The following is a 19769-nucleotide window of genomic DNA, read 5'->3' as shown; positions in this document are numbered from 1 at the left end:
GGGAGTGGGATGAATTGGGAGATTGGGATTGACATATACACACTATTGACACTATGTATAAAATAGATAATGAATGAGAACCTACTGTATAGCTCAGGGAACTCTACTCAGTGCTCTGTGGTGACCTAAATGAGAAGGAAATCCATAAAAGAGGGGATATATGTATACGTATAGCTGATTCACTTTGCTGTACAGTAGAAACTAACACAATATTGTAAAGCAACTATACTCCAATAAAAATAAAATTTTAAAGAATAAAATAGGATGGACCAATAGGGAAAAGAAATCTGTTCTCCTTTTTTTTTTTTTTTCTTAAATATTGATAATTCTAGAATCTTGGTGATGGCTTTGTGAGAGTTCCCTGTATCTTTTTTTTTTTTTTTAATTTTATATATTTATTTATTTATTTATTTTTATGGCTGTGTTGGGTCTTCGTTTCTGTGCGAGGGCTTTCTCTAGTTGCAGCAAGTGGGGGCCACTCTTCATCACGGTGCATGGGCCTCTCATTATCGCGGCCTCTCTTGTTGCGGAGCACAGGCTCCAGACGCGCAGGCTCAGTAATTGTGGCTCACGGGCCTAGTTGCTCCGCAGCATGTGGGATCTTCCCAGACCAGGGCTCGAACCCATGTCCCCTGCATTGGCAGGCAGATTCTCAACCACTGCGCCACGAGGGAAGCCCCTGTTCTCCTTCTTTTTGTTCTCTGTTATTTCCTTCTTTTGGATTTATTATTGTTATTCTTTTCCTTGCTAGTTTGTAAATTATGTATTCTATTTTCTTTCTTTCAATAATTACTCCACAAATAAAAATATTTACACGTAAAAAAAAAAGAAAAGTCCAAAATCTGATTCCGTCTATGTTTTCACTACTTCAGTAAGAGTACCTAATATTCTAACCTGTTTAGTGTTTACTATTCACCTGAAAATGTTCATTATGTTAGTTAAATGCTATTACTACAATAGTAACAATTCTTCTTCACGTGTATTTGACTGGAATTCTGCTTCTGGTCATAAAGAAGCAATTAGTAGAAAATGGGAACTTATGGCATTAGCAAATGTAAACACTGAACAAATATTGTATATGATGCAGTCGTTTTCAGGCTTTGGCCAACAGGTTGTGCAGGACTTGATTCTTGAGAGAAAAGAAGCATATGAGGTGTCTCATATTTGTCTCAGCTTTCAGCCTAGGTGTGGTTTCCCAACACTGACCCAAGGAGAGAAAGTGGAGCTTTGTGAGTGAAGGAGCAGATATCAGAGAAGAGGAAAATGTAAGATCTGCATAGGAGGGTCCCTCAGGTCCATGTGAGTGCACCTGAGGGCTGAGTGCACATGCACAGGAAAAGACTCCCAAAGGCTTCAGGTAGGACAGCCGCTGTGGAACTAAGAGTTGAATGGAGATTCAACTCCACAATCAGAGGTCATGTGGTGCTGAGTGACGTTGGAGTTCTGGTCTCTCCAGAATGAAACAGTCTTGCTGAACACAGTGGACATTCAGTTGAGATCCCAGAAAAGCCACATTTTGGAAGTAACCACAGCCAAGAGTAAAAGTGATGTCTTAGTACTAAGGAGAAAAACAGAATACACTGACACTATCATGCATGAAATCAAGCCTGACTCTGGAGTGTTTTCGAACCCTAATAACCAGTTTTCCGATTCTCTGGATACCAACCAGGTGCTCAACAAGTAAATTCTGACACTAGCTACCCAGAGTTAGGATAGATCCCACAGCTTAAGGGCTCAGGGCTGCAAGACTGCTCCTCACTTCAGATGCCAACTGCAAGTCCTGGAGTCACCTGTACTTCTGATCAACCAGCTATAAATCGGGGGTTCCCACAACCCTCTCCTCAGGTCTAATTTGCTAGAACAACTCACAGAAATCAGGAAAACACTTTACTTACTGTGACGCATTTATTGTAGAGGATACAGCTCAGGAACAGCCAAATGGAAGAGATGCATAGGGCAAGGTACGTCTTGTGGGGAGGCGTACAGAGTTTCCATGTCCTCTCTGGGTGCACCAGCCTCCCAGCAACCACAGTGTGTTCAACAAGCCAGAAGCTTTCTGAACCCCAACATTTAGGGGCTTGCAGAGGGGGGTTATGGAGGTTTCATTACATAGCCATGATTGAGTAAATCATTGGCTACTGGTGATTATTAACTCAATCTCCGGCACCTCTCCATACCCCCCCACCAAATTTGAGGGCTGGGGCTGAAGTTCCAAGCTTCTAATCAAGGCTTGGTCTTTCTTACAACCAGTCTCCATCCTGAAGCTGTCTAGGAACTGGCCAAGGGTTGCCTAATTAGAAAAAAAAAAGACATGCCTATCAAGCACCCTTATCACTCAGGGAATTCCAAGGGTTTTAGGAGCTGTGTGCCAGGAGCCTGGAACAAAAAAACAAATATATATTTCCTGTTATACCACACTGAGAGAATCCAGATATTCCACTTGTAGCTCAACTATCTGTTAGAGAAAAAGTTAGCACACTTTACAGGGGAACAACATAATCTACTCTCCCTGCAATGAATCATTAACAAATAGAAAAGTGTAGAAATATGGTAGATTAAATTCAACCTTATTAAAAATTACAATAAATATAAATGGACTAAACATTCCATTTTAAGGGTAGAAATTGTCATATTGTGTAAAAAGAAGACTCAAATCAGTCTACAAGAGTTACACTTGAAGTATAAGGTCACAGACATTCTGAAAATAACTTAAAAATTATACAGGTATAAATTGTTTCATTGTGCTTCTTTTTATTGCACTTTGCAGATACTGAATTTTTTACAAATTGAAGGTTTGTAGCAACCTTGCATTGAGCAAGTCTGTTGGTGCCGTTTTTCCAACAGCATTTACACACTTCCTGTCTTTGTGATCACATTTTGGTAATTTCTGCAATACTTCAAACTTTTTCATCATTATTGTATTTGTTATGGTGATCTGTGATCAGTGAGTTTTCATGTTACTATTGCAAAAATATTATGATTTGCTGAAGACTCAGATGATGGTTAGCATGTTTTAGCAATAAAGTATTTTTAATTAAGAAATGTGCATTTTTTAGACATAATGCTATAGCACACTTAATAGACCACAGTATAGTGTAAACGTAACTTTTATATGCACTGGGAAACCAAATAAATTTGTGTGACTCACTTTATTACGATATTTGCTTTATTGCAGTGGTCTGGACAAAACTTGCAATATCTTTGCGGTTTCCTATGTGCAGATTTTTTAAAATTAATGAAATCTAAATTGACCTTTTAAAAATTTATATTTAGAGCTTTCCTAGTCTCTCTAAAATATTCTTCCCTAGGTCAAGATTGCAAAAATATTCCCTTATAACAAGGATAATGCAGCAACTGGACTTTTCATATATTACTGGTGGGAGTATAAAGTAATATAACCATTCTGGAGAAAATTCTGGTAGTTTGTTATAAATTTAATCATACATCTACCATATGACACAGCATTCTACTTCTAGATATTTACCCAAGAGAAGTGGAAACATTTGTCTGAAAAGAGATTTGTACCAGAATGTCATGGTAGCTTTATTAATAATAACCCCAAGCTGAAAACAACCCAAATGTCTGTGATGATAAGCATATTGTGGTAGAGTCATAGAATGGAATATTGCTCATCAATGATATATGTATGTATGTATGTATATGTATGTATACACACTTCTGAAACATACAACAACATGGATGAAACCTCAAAAAATCATTTTGCTGAGCAAAAGACCCTGGACACAATTTATTTATGATTCTGTTTATATAAAGTTCAAGAACAAGCGAAACTACTCTCTGGTGACAGAAATCAGATAGTGGCTGAGGCATGAATAAAAGGAACATGAGGGTACTTTTAGATGTGGTAGAAATGTTCTGTGTCTTGACTCAAGTGTGAATTATCTGGTTGTATGTATTTAGCAACTTACCAAATTATATACTTAAGATCTGTGCATTTCACTTTAGGCATATGTTATCTCATATTTTCAAAAAGATAAATAACTACTTTAAGAAATTCAGTTTGACCTGGAAAAAACAAAGAAATGAGAAAAATACCTTTGAATGCCCCCTTTTCTGACTTTTAAAATTTTCTAATTTATTTCCTCTTATTTAAATCCTACCAGGCTTCCAAGCCCATTTCAGATGGTTTTTCTAGGAATTACGCTAGATATAGATGGGTGCGTTCATAGAGCAACTATCAGAAATGATCTTGCCTCACAACTGTTTGTATAAATGATATATCAGCAAACATAAATGTACACTGCTTAAGGCAAATAATTCACCTGTTCATTCAAGAAAAAATAATTGAACCAGACATTGGGCTGAGTGTTGCTGAATCTAAGAAAAGGTACTGTCTTGGGCTTCAAGGCTCCTTTTGTTGTGAATGAATTTGTTCACTAAATGAATCTATTAATAGCAGTTATTCCTCAACATTTATTTCACAAAAAGTATTACCTACCATATTCAATAAAACGTTCCCAGGCATTAAGGATAACAATGATGTCTAATAGAATATGGCTCACAACTTCAAAGATCTCACAGTTAATGTTCAAGTCAAACAACTGAACAAGGAATTACAAAAATTTAGACCTGTGCCAAATGCTTACATAAGGTTAAAAAAAGCAGACTGGGGAAATACCCTGGAGGGAAGGACTTTTAAATTGAGACTTGAAGAGAGAATATTAGGGTAAACTTTACAACCTTGCAATATTGCTGAGATTCCGCTACTTTTGACCTACAGAAATGGCAAATCCATATGACTCAAGCTAATACCTACAAGAGCACTGTTTCTAGCAAGAGGACCTGGGGAAAGGCCCCCAAAGAAAACAAAGTATGATGCATTCAAGGAACTGAACAATTTAGTTCAGTTCTAGTAAGACCAAACCCTAGGGTGAGAGTTGAAACTGCAGCACAGGGTCAAAATTATAGAGTGAGGCAACCATTATTTCAGAATGGCAATGAGAAGAAACAAACATCAGAGAGAGAGAGGAAGAAAGCACAAAAACATCAAGCCTGAATTCAGGAAGTGATAGTCATGATCACAGCTGCATTTGGCCATCACATCGCCTGAGCTTGATGTTCTGGAAGGTCCGTTACAGCTGCGTAGAGAGAACCCACTGAACAGGTATCATGAGTCCTTATTCCCATGGTCCCTGTTCCAATTCTATCTGTAGAGACATTTATGAGCTGGTGCTCCTGCTTTAATGGACCTGCTGAGACTGGGAAGCTATGATGCACTAGACAAATAGAAGAATTATGCCTGGATGTCTAGAGTCTCCAGTTACGCTTATTCTTCTATAGGACTTAGTGACTCATTCTAAGAGCATATACTACATTAAGAATCTTTGCAAGAAAATAGCCTACCAATTGTGCACAACCTACCAAAATGAATTTTTTAACTTTTTATGAAAATGTGAAATGATTCTTAAATGCTATCTAGTTATACTCACCATTTAATGATAATATTGAATCATTGTAGATCTATACATTCTTTTCACTTATTCTTTGTAAACTAGATAAAAATGTGACTTCTTTTTATTAAAAATTATTGTAATTTTTATTACAATTTTACTACAATTGAAGGACTTCAATTTAGAAAATTCTAATTCTGTACCTCTTTTCAAAACACATCTTAGCAGCCAATAATGCTAATTCTCAGGAAATGTATTCATATAGCGCAGTGTAAACTTGTAATTCACTAATTTGTCACTTCCTCCCATTAGGAAGCAACCATCATTTATGGAGAGCTTGAGAGCAGAGTGCACAGAGGCAGAGGGCTTAAGTGACTTCAAGATGTTGACTGTAATGTTTTTAGGGCCTTGACAACGATGAGGGATGTCAGGTTTTTTCGGTTTAGTGAGTTTCCCACTGAATACAGCAATTCAGCATAGCACAGGGAGACAGGAAGTAAGAGCTTTCCGATAATGGATTCTGTTTATTTGTTGGTTGTCAGTAATTTGACTTGACTCCTGATCCACTCCAGAACAGCCGATGAACTCAGAATGCACCACCGCCATCAAGCTACTGTAAAATACCTGATGTTCAGACAGGCTTTCCTTAATGCATGTTTCTTTCTTTCTTCTTTTTGCTCTTGTTCTTGACCTCTGCCTGCAGTGATTATATTCCTTGTTATCTGTGAAAGGTTTGTTGAACCAAGCTCATGTGTCAATATGAACACTCATACATATACATACAAGTTATTTTCAGGAAATATGTGTGAGTCTCATTTGGTGACAAAGATATAATAATGCCAGTTTCACCTTCTTTATAAAACTTGAAAGTTTATTGTAACTTGTGGATATGGACATTCAGAATATGTTTGTTATGTGAACTAGCAAATAAAAAAGATGAATGCAGTAATTTTTTAAAAAGAAAATAATTACTTGAATAATAAAATAACATTCTCTTGGATGATGATTTTGAGAAGATGATTTTCAGCTACTTTGAAGATTATAAACATCTATATGGCAAAAGTCATGGAGTGAATAAGAAACAACCCAGGTGTTTATGTCATTTAAAATATAAAGCATTAACTTGATGAGTATTTGAATTTTAAGTTCACTAGGGTTATCAGAAATACTTTAAAAATATATTTTGATTAGTATGCCATTTAAAATGTACTTATGAAAACATATTAATTGGAAAATTGCTTTTTGTATTATCAATCTTCAGAGTCATTGTCACTAATTGTGTGACTAATTGTCAGAATCACTAGCACTATTTAAATTATTGCCAAATTTCATAAAATCTGAGACACTTTAAATATGCACCATTATTTTATATACAACTAAGAGAGAAAGGAAAAGGGAAGAAAGGAAGAAAAAGAGGGAAGAAAAAAAGAAACAGCAGAGTAAAGGAAGGGGAGGGAGAAGGGGAAAGGGAGAGAGAGAGAGAAGGAAGGGAGGGAGGGAGGAAGGAAGAAAGGAAGGAAGGGAGGAGAAGGAGAGATAGAGAAAGAAAGTTAGGATGCAAACTAGGACACAAAGCTTTTTTTTTTACTTAAAATTTTGTTTCATTCCTATTGGAAAAGCTCTTTTAGATTCATCTAGATATAGATTTTTTGTTATCATATATTATTGTACATTCTTAAAAATGAAAGTATAAGTTGGTGAAGTATTCCCAAAACTTTTCCACAGTCTCTCTTACGATTCACTTTTGATGCTCTGTCATCAGCATCTTAGTTTTCCATGCACAGCCATCCTCAGTGACACTAAAAGTGGTGAGGGTACAGAACCTTTTTAAGAAGGGTTTCACGGTTGCCTCTGTGATTGTCTTTCCAGCTCTTGTGACACATGCTGCAAGTTTTCTTTTCTTGATCTCGCCAGAATATGTCCCTGGAAGGTTTTCAGATAATAGTCAGAACTGACATTTCTTCCTCAAAGTCCTTCAAGTGTTTTTTGAATGAAACACAGCAGGCCTAAGTTCCCACCTGTGGCAGGACTTGAGAACAGTGCCATGACCACCGTCTGGCTGAAAGTGATTTTAAGAAACTACTGGCTGGAAGATGCATTCTGATTTCAGAAATGTTAAGATATGAAAAGTGTGCATCTCAGAATTGTTGGAGTGCAATAATTTTATCATTCACTTCTTTTTGTCACTCTTATTGAGTTTGTATAGTTAAATTCAAAGGTGTTAAATGTCTATCTTACGGGGCTCTGCTTTAAAGCTTATCTGTGTAGGACAGGTTGAAGGCTTTCCTGTCTGTAGGTTTCTGGGGCTCATAGGTCAGTAAGAACAAAAGTTATCTCTTGAGATGGAGAGCTGGTGGGTTCATTGGCGAAGACAGCATGATATAGGTTTGAGGTAACCTCTGCGGTGACTGGGACAGAGAATCCAGAACACAAAGAACCTTTAACAGATGCTCTGAGGACCAAAATGGGGTTGTACAGTGGCTCTGGTCCATGTTAGTATGGCACTTTTCTCTGGCAGCATTCAGCAGAAAGGATAGAAGCAGAGATGTGGGGTTAATCAGAGGTAGAGGTTTTATAAAGCAAGCTTCGAAGGAAAATCTCCTAAGACCCACACTGCTCTTACTTAGTTGAGTTTTGTACGACCACTGCAAAGGGTGACATTGCAAACAGAATTAAGGAAAGAGCAGAGAGGTAAAACCACTTATTGGTTATACTTCTGCATAAGGTGCATATGGATTAAAACAGAAAAAGAATATAAATATAGATTTTAAAAGTTCAGATTTGTCTTGCTTCACCTGCCAGTCTTCTTTGGCTGCAGTTCAGTCTTGTGCCAATTTATAGGTGTTCACATTTTGTGGAACTGTCTCTAAGTTCTGTAACCGTTTCAATGACTGAAACCGCAAGTGTGTGTAGTGTTTACTTCCCGGGTAACCATATATGAAATGTGTGAGAGCTGCTTCCGGCTGCTTCTGATGCATTTGGATTGATCTCATTTGATTCCTAAGCCCTGAGTGAAAATAATCATTCAATATAGGCAAAGCCTTCTGCCATTTGGATTGCGATTTCTTTCAGTCAAAAACACATAACCTTGGGCTGAACAATGAATGCCTTCCTTAAAAATTACCTCTAAATATAATTTATTATAGAATGATTTTAAATGAACTCAGAAGGATTAATCACGACACAAATGAGGAATGAATTTCTCCTCTTGCCTTTCCTCTGTATTTACAAATGCCAGTTGTTATCTATCCATATTATGGAAATCAGAGTTCTCCTGGGCGATACATAGCTTTCTTTTCCATCGAACATATAGCCCTATTTTGTAGGATGTGGGAGAGCTTTGGTACCCTATAATAATGAAAAATCCAGGAAATGATAGTCAGTGACTGAATGTAAGAATCTCAATGTTATTGTTTTTTAATAGGTTAGACAGTACCTGTCTTAAAAAAAAAACAACACCCCCCCCAAAAAAAAACCCAAAATAGTAGAAGTTCTTTTTTTTTTTTTTTTTTAATCCAACAAACATGTAGGTTTATTTTAAATCAGTTTGGTACATGATACAGATTGGTTTTGCAGTTTTTAATGAACTGAAATAGAAATTTCTAAATACAGCAGTGTCTGTGCAACAAATATCTGTAAGGTAAAATAAGGGATTGTAATAGAACTACAATCTGCATGAACAAATCAGATGAAAAATCTGAAAAGGTTTCTATATACCTTCTGGATTAAAAAGAACCCCAAAATTATTAATGGCTCAAGATACTAAACTGCTAAAGGAAGAGGGGAAAAGGCTGTGAGTTCTGTTGTAAGAGCTCTTTTTGTAAAATCTAATTCCATGTTATTCTGTTAGAGCAGTATTCAAAATTACAGAAGATGAGAGGCTTCATCAGCTATATTTTCACAAAAATAGCTATAGTGTTAACGTTAATGTGTGGCAAGGTATTCCTATCTAGGTAAATGACAATTATAACATTGTAGCTAATTTTTACCACTTTGGGAGAATGGAAATTCTGTATATTTTCAACTGAATCTTGTATCTTAAAGCACTCACTAAAAACTAATAGCCATGGCACTATAATAAAATTTTTTGTGCAGTACCAAAAATATTACTACTGAGGGAAACAAAAATGTGAGGTAAGCCTACCTTTCCCCAAAAAGCCTTGAAGCCAGAGATTTTAAACAATTAAGGCACTTGAAAACATTAGGTATATATACCAATGTGCAAGTAAAACAAACTTTAGCTGTACCAGCAAGTAAAGAAGAAACAGTAAATCTTCATTTTAAGAACCTTTAATTATCTAAATGTAAGGAATTTTGGCTTCTGAAATGGACCAAAGCAACTTGTCATTTCTTACTATAAAATATTGAAAACAAAGTGCGAAACACAGCCGCTATAGGCTAAAGAAACTAAAACAAAAAACCTTAATGACCTAGAAAAGCAAAAGCTCATTTTAAACTGATTTAAGCCTCTGAACTAATCCAATGTGTCAAAGGCAGGGAAGAAGTATCCCTCTAAACCTGAAAAAACTAGTGCTTCATAGGGAAACTAAAGAAATAAAAGTATGCATGCAGTGGCAAGACGGGAATAAAGACACAGACCTACTAGAGAATGGACTTGAGGATATGGGGAGGGGGAGGGGTGAGATGTGACAGGGTGAGAGCGTGGCATGGACATATATACACTACCAAGTGTAAAATAGATAGCTAGTGGGAAGCAGCCGCATAGCACAGGGAGATCAGCTCAGTGCTTTGTGACCACCTAGAGGGGTGGGATAGGGAGGGTGGGAGGGAGGGAGATGCAAGAGGGAAGAGATATGGGAACATATGTATACGTATAACTGATTCACTTTGTTATAAAGCAGAAAGTAACACACCATTGTAAAGCAATTATACTCCAATAAAGATGTTAAAAAAAAAAAAATATGCATGCTTACTATACTACAGGAATTGAAACTAAGAAGAAGAAAGGATGGAAAAGGAGAAAGAAAAAGTACAATCTGTTTATCCAGGGCAATCATTATTAAAAATCTACAGTAATCTGATCAACTAAAATTTTTTCTGAAATTACACTGCTCACATTTGCTATCTCAAAACTTAAAATGATTGTCTTATTTAAAGAGTTAATAAATGATTCTAAAACAGCTTCTTTCTTTCTTGCCTTATAGAAGTTACTTTTCCAGAAAGCTTGGTGGAAATCCTTTTAAGGTACAACAGTGTTAGGATAAGTTTTTGAAGTACAAAGGAAAATATAATTAAATCAACTTTATACTTTTTAACAGCCATAAGCAAAATGTTGGGAGGTTCAGTAGATGAAGGCTTTCGACTTTGTGTAACATCCTTTAAGTTACTCAGGCTTGAAATAAAGTAGGTAAGTTTTCAATTAAATACTAAGATTATGGTATCTAAAAGCAGGTTTACTACTGCTCACATCAACAGTTAACATCCTCAGTCCAACCTTTCCCTTCATTAATGTGAAAGAACAAATCACCAACATTTTAAGTTACAGTCTACCTTTCAGTCTGTCTTTTAAGGCATTGTTCTTTATTTTCTCAACGATATAAGGTGCTTTACAAGTATGAACAATAACCTGCTACACTTGAATGTTTTGTATCCTTTCCATTCATTTCTTTAAATCTGGAATGTAATTCCTTGTGTGGCATCTTTTTTCTAATGTAGAAAAAATAACTTATCAAGCACAAAATTCTACTCTAAGGATACTAAATTTATAAATTTATTCCACTTTTGCAATGATAGCCCAAAATCCACCCGATTGCTGTTCATTTGGCACATTTTTCTCAATTCTGGTCACTAAACTACATCCCGAGTTAGGATGAAAAAATGCAGCTTTCAGGCTTTAAAATGACTACATTTGAATTGCTAAAAGAGTCATGAGGTCGTCTGCGCAGGACAATGTTTTCCATCACTTACAGTTACATTTGGCATGTCAAGGAGAGAGAACATAATCACACAGCAGCAGCCATTTAAAATAAAAGAAGACAGCCACAAGGATTCACGCAGAATATTTTAAATATTCCCGTTGAGCAAATAGATCTAACTGATTTCTCTTCAAGGGCGATGCTCCTATATGCATCCTTTGAAAAATTAAAGATCCTAGAATAGCGTCTTTCATGTGGGACATCTTGAAAGAGAATATTTTGGTTTCAGTGAGTTACACACCAGTCCGGGTTAATTTAGCGGGTCTGTTTACAGAGTGCGGTAGTTTCAATCTTTCGATTTGCAGAATTTATAGAGAAAGAAAATTACAGCCTTTACACCCAAGACAAGGACAGTTCCTCCAACGAAACTGGCTGCCCCAAAGGTAGACTTGCGCGCAGCTTGTGAAGTCGGCGTTGAAGTGGTGTCCGTTGTACCTGATGTAGTAGCCGTGGTGCAAGCTGTAGACGGGGAAGGCGGAGTTGTGGTTTTCGCTGCAGGATTGGTTGGCAGTGGTGTGGCAGGGAGCCCAGGACAGAATTCTGTGCTGTTCACCCCCTTGCAATCACGCACTGTGGGATTATCTGAACAGTAGCTTTTACCTTTGCATTCTGGCCCCAAGCGGGTAGCGTTAGCAGCATTAGCATCAAAACAGGAAACCCCGTGCTGCGGCTCTCAAGATTTCTGGGGCTGGAGTGGTGCCCGGCGGGAGCGGCGGCGGCGGCGCCGGGGCTGTGCTGGTGGTAGTCGGTAAAGCCGCGGGTGTAGTCGCGCTCGCGGCCAGGGAGGTGGTGTGAGCCGCGCTCATCCCGCAGAGCGCGGCCAGGCAGCCGGCGGCCGAAAGGCGCGGGCGCCGGAGCCCGGGCATCGCGGCCGACGCGCTGGCCTTCGAGCGAAGGCTGGGACACCCAACGTTGCGTCCGTCCCTCAGACGTTCTTTTACTAGAGGAAAACTAGAGGCATTACCCCTAAAGTGGGATAGGACGTCTAATGCAAAATTATTCATTTAAAATTTGGGGAGGTGCTAACCCAAACAGTTTTTTAAAAGCATAGAAAAGGATACATTTTGCATATTGAGAAACAAAACCTAGCTTTATTTTGATGACTTCCCTGAATAACCCAAGATAATCAACTGATAAATCGTTGGAATTTATAACTTTTCAACAGGTTAGCAAGAAAATATACAAAAACCGGGCTTCCCTGGTGGCGCAGTGGTTGAGAATCCGCCTGCCAGTGCAGGGGACACGGGTTCGAGCGCTGGTCTGGGAAGATCCCACGTGCCGCGGAGCAACTAGGCCCGTGAGCCACAACTACTGAGCCTGCGCGTCTGGAGCCTGTGCTCCGCAACAAGAGAGGCCGCGATAGTGAGAGGCCCGCGCACCGCGATGAAGAGTGGCCCCCGCTTGCCGCAACTAGAGAAAGCCCTCGCACAGAAACGAAGACCCAACACAGCCAAAAATAAATAAATAATAAATAAATAAATTTTAAAAAAAAAGGAAATATACAAAAACCAATGCTTTCCTGTAGACTAGCAATAACAAGATAAAAATAGACTGAGAAAAGTTTCACTGGTAAATATCAATAATACATGAACAGGTAGAAATATAGTACTTTACCCATGATTTGAGAGGTAAATCTGAGAGCTTAGTAGCCAAAGTCATGGGTTCTGGAGCCAAGAGAGTGTAAAAAAAATACCAGCTTTGTCACTCACTGGCTATGTGATACGAAGTCATTTAATGTGAAGAGCCATCTCTGTGCTTCGGTTCCCTATCTGTGAAATGGAAATAATAACAAGGCCAAAACCATAGGGTCATGGTGAGAATTAAAGTAGTTAATATTTGCAAAGCATTTAAACAGTGTCTACAGTGTGGTCAGTACTCTATAAATATTACTTTTATTGACAATATAAAACTTTAATGAAGAACATAAATAAATAATTGGATAAAGAAGAATCATAGTACTGAGTAGGAAGACTTAGCATTCAACACTGTCAGTCCTTCCCAAATACATCTAGAGAGTCCATCCAAATCTGAGTCCAATCTCAACAAGAGTTTTTATAATGGAAGTGATGCCCTGTAGTCATACACGGCACAAGTTCTAGAATCAGACAGCCTGGGTTCCTTCCTTAATGGTTCCAATGATTGTTCTCCTAATCTGTGAAGTCAATATAATGATGAAGTATATCTCATAAGATTAAATTTGATGATCCATGTCAATAAAGCCTTTGATCCAGTGCCTGACCCACGGAAAGCAATTTGCAAGTAAAAGTTGACTGTTATTAATATTTGGGGGGAAGAGTGTTTTACTAAAGAAAAAATTGTACAAGAGTAGAAAAGTGATTTTTTTTTTTTTAAGTAAGGGAAGGAGGGAGAGGGGCAGTGACTCAGGGAGATCATTCTAGACAGGAAACTGCGTTCTCTTTCTACAGCAGTTAGAACAGTGCGGCACAGGCTCAGAGTTGAGCAGGTGAACAGAGCTGAAGACGAAGTATCTAAACAGATGACCGTGATGATCTACAGGAGCAATTAAAGATCTGCTCTGTGTCAGTCCTCTTTTGAGCATTTTACATGTAAATTAATCACAACACTGAAAGATACTATTGTTGTTACCCCTGAATTACAGAGGCCCGGGGAGGTTACGAGACCTGCCCGAGGACTAGTGAGTGTCAGTGTGGGGTTGGATCTGAGAAGCTGGCCCTAGAGTCCACACTCTTCTCCACGCCCTAGGAGATTTTACTGTTTGGTAGAGCCAAAATGTTAGATCACGGGAGAATATTTAAAGAGTTTGATAAATAGTGCTAGGATAACTAACCAACTGGAAAAAGAAATATATATACATATATATATATATATATATATCGCCTTACTTTCCAAATTGATTAAAGATTTCAGCATGCTAAGTAAATCTAAATAAACCTGGAAGAAATCATCATGGGAAGGACTTTCCAAAGTGTAGCAAGGTGTAAAGCTGAACCCAGATGGGTCTGTTGATTCCTCGTGGAGAAATGGATGGGTCAGTGGCTTCATTGGCATCAGTTAGCAAGAGTCGATAAGCTTGGAGAAAGGGGCTTTTGAAGAAGATGTCTGTGCAGCCATCCCTAAAAAATGAGAGCTGAGGCATGGAGATTAACAGGGCAGGACAAAACTGCCTGGCCTTGGTGGCCTCTGTATGGAGAGAAAACCCAGGAAGGATCTAATTCCCTCCAGTTCAGTTCATCTCAGTAACATGAGCATCTGCTGTGTGCACTGTGTAGTGTTGCAAATACAGTGTGGAAGAAAATCAGTGCTTTCTCTGTCCTCATGGGGCCAGTTTACAGTCAACTGAGAGAGACAAAAAAATTGTGTAATTAATTATAATACAGTGTGTTAAGTGCCGTGATAGAAGTTCAGGCTGTTGTTGAATGAGAAGGGCACTTAGTCCAGATTTAGCACTTATAGAAGGCTTCCCAGAGAAAACAATATCTAGGCTAAGATCGAAAAGTTAAGTAAGATGTAGCCAAGCATGCCTGCTCCTTTTCCTGTGCCTATTTGTGAACACAACCATATTTCTTCCAGGTGGCAAAGGCAGAAACCTGGACTTCTAAGGAAATAGGCAAATCAACAACTAGATATAGAGGCTCCAAATCAGGAGCAAGATTGGATGGATGTGTAGAATGGAGGCATCATTAAGCCAGCTGCTAGTGATGGAAAACACGTGAGAAGAGATTGTCAAGGGACAGAGTGTAGAGTTAGCACAGGTCCTAAGCAGCACCCCGAGTCACCACCAGTCGTGGGACAGACAGAGAAACCCAGAAAGTATAGTGGGAAAGGGGAAAAATCATATAGCAAAACGCTAGGAGAGTGAGGCGTCCTGGAAACCAGCGGAAGAGGATTTCAGACTTAGAGGAGAGGTGAAGTGAGATCATCACTGATGAGCGGAAGGTTGGTGTGAGGGCTCTGTCCGCAGAGGAGTTCACGTGGAAGCCAGACCACAGTGGGCAGAGTGCTGGGTGGAGAGGAGGGGCCAGGTGACTGGAGACCTAGAAGTACTGTAGAGAGAGCTGATTCCCTGCAGCATGGGTTCTCAGGAACAGCAGTCTGTGCATTTGGGCTATTTTTCCAGCAGAAATCAAATAGTTGGAACTCAGACATGGAGAAGGCAGACAGCCTAATTGGATGTTTTGCCAGACTAGTAATGAAAGGAAATGGACAAGGGATTTAGAGGTCCTTGAGGAAAGCTGGCTGAGGGTTTTAATACAGCGGAGAGTTCAGCTAAGGAACGACGGGAGTGAAGAGCACTAGAGATGCCGGATAGGCAGAAATGGTGATGGGACAGGCCAGTCGTCACGGGTCGAGTCACCCATGAGCACAGGAATGATTTCACCAGACCTAACGGATTGGAGGTGCTGGAAGAATAGAAGGCTGAAGTGAACTAGAAGACAGAAAAGGAGAAGGCTATTTTTACGAGGCTCCCCTGGACTTTGTGACCTGGGCACACACTGCTTTGGCATCCTGGAGACATTGTGAGGGGGGTCGGGAGAGACGGTCAGTTCTAAGGAGGAGAGTGCCCAGTGTGCATGGGGACCGAAGAGACCAGACCCCAAGTGTCAACGGCTCTGTGAGCATGGAGGGACAGCACCTGGGACCAGGATGCACCTTTGGCATCTAAGGGTTTGACTGCATTAGGAGGTCAGGCAGCGTTATCCTTGGACATCCTCAGGAAGGCTGGGTCAGTAGGCTCATTCCTCTGGTGGGCTCAGGAGGTATGAGACTGGGGAGAAGACTCCTACCTCAGCAGATAGGAACAAAAAGACAAATTGAACAAAAATGTTATTAAATATTGAATAAAGAAAATTGGATCCCAAGAAGTGGAAAGCCAAGAATTTCCACACATGTTTGGCAAAATGTGAATTGAAGGTCATTTGAAAATACATGTCACAAGTTTTAAATTAGGACATGAGTAATTCCACTGCAGGAAATTTATTCTGAGAAAAATGTTCTGGCAATTTGTGTTTCAAGGTCTGTTTCAGTGAAATGGTTAAGGGAGGGTTATAGAAAACTGACCCTCCTGGATTTCGATCTCAGCTTTGCCGCCTACTATTCTTGATGACCTTGGGCAATTCCCCTGTCTCTCTAATTCTCACTTTTCATTATCAGTAAAATGGGTGCATTAGTACTGACTACTTAGAAAGTTTTGAGGGAAACTATGATGACACACATAAAACCCTGAACACAGAAGCTGAGATATCACATGGTAAGTCCTCAGTTTATTTTAATCATGCTAAAAAAAGAAGAAAAAAAAAATAAGCAGAGGGAGAGGAGAGAACTGAGAAAAAGAAAAGAGAAGGGAAGAGAAGAAATCATTCACAGCCTACTGGTGAAATAAAATAGTGTATTGAGAAGATGAATACTATATTATATATTTATGCATATTGACAAGAACAGTTGTGGGAAACAGGTTTTTTAATTTTACAAAAGCAGATTATGAAACTAGATAAATAGTATGATCCCATTTTTTAAAAATTTGAACATGGTTAATTTTTATAAAATAAGTATTGATACAGATGTAGTTTTTATTGTATTACTTTCATAGGTGGTGTGATGATTATTTTCTTCTTACTATTGTTTACTTTTCTGAATATTTTATGGTAAGGAGGTAATACTTAGATGATCAGTAAGCACACGAAAATTTTTATTTTCCTGTTTCTAAAAAGGAAACTACTACAAGTGAACGAGTAACACAGAAAATGTGTCTGGAAGTGCTACAGACTTTTTCTTAATTACTGCACCAGAAGAGAGTCCCAATCTATTGAAAGACTATAATGATTATTATTGACACATTCAAATATCTCAATAAAGAATTGTTCATATATGGTTTAATTTAGCAGAAATAACTACAGGAAATGATTTTAATGTCTCTTCTTTTAAAAAATGCTATGAAGAGGAGCAAAATTTCTGGGTATAATTTTATGTTATATATACCTGTTTCGTATTCTGCTGGGTCATAGTATAATAAATATATGGAAGGAATCATTATAGCTTGGAGTTTGTATATCAGAGAAAATTAATAGTTTGCTTCTTGATGGTTTTATAACACGTCTACTAGGTTTCTGCCAGCAAACTAAATTACTTCTGTCATATCTCTACTTGAAAAAAGTACCCATTGAGTTTATTTTAATATTTAACCTCAGGTTGATTTATAGGTGACGAGTATCAATTGTCTAAATTTATGCATGAAGGGCCAATACAATGATAGGTAGTCATGACTGATGTCCTCTGTCATTATGTATTTATAAAAGCAGCAGAATTTTAAAAAATACATTGCAGGGTATCATTCACACAATTTAAGTGTTGCTGTAGTTAGAAGTAACAATTACAGTTGTTAACCTAAAACATGTTCCAGATATTTACAGCTAGAAAATAAGTTAATGTATTGCCGTACATATTACACAAAGTGACACTTTGGTATCTGTGTCCTCTATCTGGCATGGCGTGTTCCTATCAGCCTTTCAGATCCTATTATCTAGGTTGTTTTCACTTTTTCCTATTGATCCATTTATTGATTCAACTATTAATGAACCTTTTCCCACTGTGGAGAAGATGGCCAAAAGTAACAGAGTTGGACTCTAAGTGATTTTCTTGAACTTCGTACACTGAATATTTAAGAAACGAAATCGAGGGGCTGCTTCCCATCATCGGCCTATCTTGTGTATTTGACAACTGGAGTGGGTCATTTTTTAACATTCCCTCCTCTAGGCAAAAAGTTATTTCCAATAATAATTACGAAATCAGATGAATAATAGTGATGACCAGAGAAAAGGTGAAATTGAACATTTCTTTGTACTTTTATGTATATTCAGGCTGGTAAAAAACAAACAAATATAACGGTAAAAAGGAAATACATAATCGTTTCATATTTCTTAGTTACATTGGTGTATTTTTGAGGAAAAAAATAGAAAAGAAACATATTGCTTTTTGGTGTCTCACAGTAATAGATAATATTACAGTTTAATCAACTAATTTCAGTAAAAATTAAAAAATAATACTGCAGTTTAATAAGTTATAAGAGGAATAACAATTTTAAAATAATTTTCTAAAGTTGCAGTTGAAAACAAGTGAAATATTACTTGTATGAACTAAAATTTGCGCACACATACAATTACACCTTACAGTTTGCAATCTGTTTTGCTGTTTTCAATTTGAAACACAAGTAAAATGCCAAGAGCTTACATAGACTATAACTCAAGATCTACTTCTTTGCTGTTATAATCACTGTCCTATCCTGACTTTGAATCTAAAGGCAGGATCCTGTAGTACCACAAGGATTGGAGACACAAACTGAATCCAGAGCAAATTCAGGCAATCTGGATCATTACAGACTTTCTCCTGCAATGAATACCTGTGGCTGAGTCGGCAGCTTTTAGGGGTTGACTGATAGCAGGAAGTTGTACTGTATATCTTACATACAGTTAAAATTTCACAGTAACCACAGCAATCATTTAGAACTTAGACCAACAGAAGATTTAGGGTTCAGAAGTATTTTATCTGTGACATTGCTTAGAGTTGCTGGCACGTGATGTAAAAGAAAAGCATAGTGATTCCAGTTGTGGTTTTTTTAATTAAAAAATGTTTTTTAATTGAAGTATAGTTGATTTACTGTGTTGTGTTAGTTTCAGTTATCAGCAAAGTGATTCAGTTATACATATATATTTATTCATTTGTTTGTTTATTCTTTTTCAGATTCCTTTCCATTACCAGTTGGTTTATTATTATCATTAAATTCTCCACAAAGTGTATCCTTATTGCCTGTACCTAGGTACTCTGTCCCCAATGTCCCACTCAGGGGAACCCTGCTTCCTCTTCTTTTAAGACCTGGCAGGCCCCCCCTATCACCTCTTCGCCCTCACCTGCCCACCTTGCCTAGCTCCCCTTCAGGCCTTGTGCATACCAGTTTGGTTTGACCTCAGGGCCTTTGCATTGCTCCTTCCTCTGCCTGGAAAGCTCATCTACTATTCTTTTTAAAAATATTTGATTAGCATTTCCAGCAGACTATATAATTTGTTATAATAATCATTATTTATTTTCTGCCTCCTGCTGCTAGTATCTAAGTTCCATGAGGACAGGGATTTTTGTGTGTTTTCATCACTGAAGTTGTCCAAACACCTGGGCAATATCTGATACATAACGGTACTCAATCAGTATTTGTTGAATAGCTACACCTTGATTTTTACTATGTGTAACTGGGGTACAAAGTTGTTTTCAAAGCCTTGTGTCTTTTTTTCACTTTTAAGAAAAATTTTCCCTGATCTTACATGTCAATCTTGTGCAATTTAATATCCACTGAGGACAGCAAACAATAATTACATTAAGCCTTAGGAGAGAAAGATGTGATTATATCATGCCCCATAAAGAAGAGGCTATTGGGAAGATAATGGGATCAGTGAAT

General features: G+C 38.0%; 1 protein-coding gene and 1 pseudogene across 2 annotated transcripts in view; one reads left to right on the top strand and one right to left on the bottom strand.

Annotated features, from left to right (window-relative positions):
* The window catches only part of CTNND2 (catenin delta 2), a 975434-nt gene that overhangs the window by 236981 nt on the left and 718684 nt on the right, over positions 1-19769 (top strand). The gene's annotated exons all lie outside the window — the stretch shown is intronic.
* On the bottom strand, positions 11616-12213 carry LOC133089586 (sialomucin core protein 24-like; annotated as a pseudogene).

This window comes from Eubalaena glacialis, chromosome 4, assembly GCF_028564815.1.
Source record: "Eubalaena glacialis isolate mEubGla1 chromosome 4, mEubGla1.1.hap2.+ XY, whole genome shotgun sequence".
Taxonomy (NCBI): Eukaryota; Metazoa; Chordata; class Mammalia; order Artiodactyla; family Balaenidae; genus Eubalaena; species Eubalaena glacialis.
The sequence above is the reverse complement of the archived record's forward strand: the minus strand, read 5'-3'. Positions and strand labels throughout refer to the sequence as shown.